Genomic DNA, 3,273 nt, shown 5'->3' with positions numbered 1-3,273 from the left:
GGTTACTTAATGTGAATGTGAATTGGAAGATGAAATAATCGGTTTTGATTGAGGACCATTGGATTTTGTTGGATGATATGATTAAACTTAAATTAATCAATTGGATGAATTAAGTATGTTGGATTTATGTTGAATTGACTTATTAATAAATGGATTGCTATATGAATCAATTAAAGAGTTGATAAGGTTGGGTTAAATCTAATTTAACGCATGGATTCGGGTGAATCGAGATTCATAGTTGAATTAGGGTTTTCCCCTAATTAAATTGGATTTGGATTTAGCTAGTTGTTGATTATGAAATTAGCTAAATTGTACAGTATATGATTTGCAGGATGTTGTTACGAGACGAGTACTTCGACGCGAGGGATTGTTTAGCTCGATCTACATTTAAGGCGGATACTTCTTACTTTGCTTCTTTTAGTACTTTGACCTTGGTGCATGAAGTATTTTGGATAACAAATTGTTTTTACCTTGACTCCACTCTTATTTTCCTGTGCTTGATACTTCCGTGTGAACTTTGAGAAATTCGTTTCCATATCTATACAGTTTTCGTTGTTGTCCATAATAGGTAGCAGATACTAGATACCATGGTTGTATGCTTTGATTGTTGTTTATTTATGTATTATATTGAACATGTTGACTTCATGTAGCATACCTAATTTTCTGTTTATATTTGTATGATGAATGTTGCATTTGGCGCATCATATCATGACATGCATGTCAACGACCAATTCTCCCTTGCGGTCGAGAGAGTCATTGACCAGAGTCGCATCCTCGGCCACTCGAGAGAGTGGTAGCTGAAATTGATGTCGCTTGTCCTGTCGTACCGCACTCGGACACGCGTGGGTAGTGGTAACTAGAGTTGCGAGCAGCAGGGACCCCCATCGCTGTGTAGCTAGTTAGCTACTCAGCACCTGTCCATCAGGTCACTTGAGAGTAGTGGCGGCCTTTGGGTGGTACAGTTGTCATCGATCCGCCCTCTCGACTATACAGGGGTTATGGTGCAGAGAGGTGAGCGGGGTGACCATCCGTGCATACGCTATTATCATTATATCTGCTGATGTTGTTGTTGCTACTTTTGTTGCTGTTACTATCTTATGCTGTTGTTGCTTGCTTCTGCTGCTGGTATTAGGTTATGTGGTTGTTGCTGACTTATGTTGCTATGCTTGCTTATGTCGAGATATGCCCTCGTTGTAAGTGTTAAGTCCTTGGTTTACTTATTGGAAGTTTGTATATACCTTACATATTTTCTCTGTAGTTATGGGCAGTACTGTAGCAGATTAGTACTACTTCGGACCTTCTATTACTAGTCTACGATATGGTTTCAGGTATGAGCATTTATTATGATTTTATTTAGTATTTGCTATTTTTCTTATGAGACTGTATTCCTTTTGGCATTTCTCTATTGGTTTATTTTGTTCATGCACTATCTTACCTTTACCCGCTGAGTTCCAATACTCACCACCTCGCAAATTGGTTTTCTTTCGCCAGGTAACAGGTAGATGAGTCATGGATGCTTGGAGAGTCCCGGCTGCCAGTCCCACGTCACGCTCGAGGATAGTTTTTTTTTTGGATTTTGTTACTGTTTGGGTGATATGTTAATGTTGTGTATTTTGTTTTTGATCAAGTCGATGTGGTTTTTTGGAGTCTAGTTTAGTGGTTGCATGTATTTTTGTTAGTGCCGTTGTTGGTCTTATGTTCGTATTGTTTTCTGTTTACCGTTGTGCATGTTTATTTTCAGCCGTATAGGCTTATTAAACTGCGTGGTTATGTTTATTTTGTTCCAGCCGAGTGGACTGACGATATAAATTTCGTGGTTGTATATATATTCCAGCCTTATGTGGCTGATGTATATTTTGTATGTAGTAATGTTTTAGATTGTCATCCATACAGAATAGATGTTAGATTTTTATCTGATAGGATTTTCTTTGGGGCGTGACATGAATGAAGTTGAGCAACGCATGGAGTCGACAGGGCCAAATAAAGCTGAGTAGGGTGTTGATTTGGCAGGGCCGAAGCTGAGCAAAGCGTGGAGTTGACTGGGAGTTGAGCAGGGCATGAAGTCTCCCTTCTCACCCGGGATAATGAAAGCGATCGGATTGATCCATCTCAACTTTAACCTCTATTTTAATAAGGCTATTGACCCTTTCAACACACGTACAAATTCATGATTGTCTCCTAGTATCCACCTATATTGATTAATATTTGAAGGTGACTCGAAGTTCATTGTTCTGCCTCAGCTTCCAACTACCCCTCCAATGCCTAGCCACAAACTTAATTCCTTTTACTGCAGTCCAGTAGGAATAACAGTTGTTCCGTCCGTGTCAACTTCTCATAATTTGAAAAAAAAAAAAGAGATAATTAAACCCTAATTATAATTAATTAAATCTCTCTCCAACCTTTCCTCTTCCCAATACCAAAATAATCACACTCTTGTTCTTCCAAAGTAAACCCACTCGTAAACTGCAACCATCCTGCATGAAAGACTAACCCAATCCAATCCAATCCAATCGGAATTCTCTATAAATACACTGCCAAACACACAAATTAAATCGCCAAAGCTGAAGTAGTAACTTCGAACAGTTTAGTCTCAGAACAGTTAGTTTAACTAGACAATGGGTGGCAAGGGCAGAGGAGGTGGTGGTGGTGGAGGAAAGGGTGGTGGTGGTGGTGGAGGAAAGGGTGGTGGTGGGGGAGGTGGCTCAAAGGGTGGCGGAGGTGGTCAGTCTTCGAAAGGTGGCGGTGGAGGTGGCTCTTTTGCAGGTAAGGCTCAAGGAGTGGCTTTGAGAGCAACCCTCAAGGTTACTTCGATGGCCTCCATCATGGCGACAAAAGTAGTGGCAACTGAATTAAGTATTGAAAGCAATCAACCATGAATAATAATTGTAGCCCTTCTTCTGCTATAATTTATCTTATGAATTTCATGTATTGGGGGTTCATGTCAATCTTCTAAATCAATGAAAGTAACTTCAGCTATTTGTCTGTCTACTTTATCTAATTTGGAAAGAAAACCATGGCAGAAATAAATATATAGCATTCTCACCGCAAGGAGTTTACTGGCCAAATTTAATCTTGAGACAAGATTTTAAGGTATTTTAATATGGAACTAATGAAAAAGGGAAACGGACATTGCAACTGATCATTAATTATGAAGGGGGTCTCAGGTCTAGGGAACTCGGCACTCGTAGCTAGTTCTTGACATAAACGGCGCTGGCAGAAGGAAATTGATCAGAGCAAATTTTCAAGCATTATTATAGTCAATGGCGGAGTCAG

At 39.7% G+C, this 3,273-nt stretch overlaps 1 long non-coding RNA gene across 1 annotated transcript; it reads left to right on the top strand.

Moving 5' to 3' along the window:
• The first annotated feature begins 699 nt into the window (after window positions 1–699).
• LOC121980251 lies at window positions 700–1,861 on the top strand. The gene is made up of 2 exons (XR_006111469.1): window positions 700–1,328; window positions 1,492–1,861. It is a non-coding gene; the product is annotated as an uncharacterized LOC121980251 (long non-coding RNA).
• The last annotated feature ends 1,412 nt before the right edge of the window (window positions 1,862–3,273 follow it).

This window comes from Zingiber officinale, chromosome 5A (genome assembly GCF_018446385.1).
Source record: "Zingiber officinale cultivar Zhangliang chromosome 5A, Zo_v1.1, whole genome shotgun sequence".
Classification (NCBI taxonomy): Eukaryota; Viridiplantae; Streptophyta; class Magnoliopsida; order Zingiberales; family Zingiberaceae; genus Zingiber; species Zingiber officinale.
The sequence above is the reverse complement of the archived record's forward strand: the minus strand, read 5'-3'. Positions and strand labels throughout refer to the sequence as shown.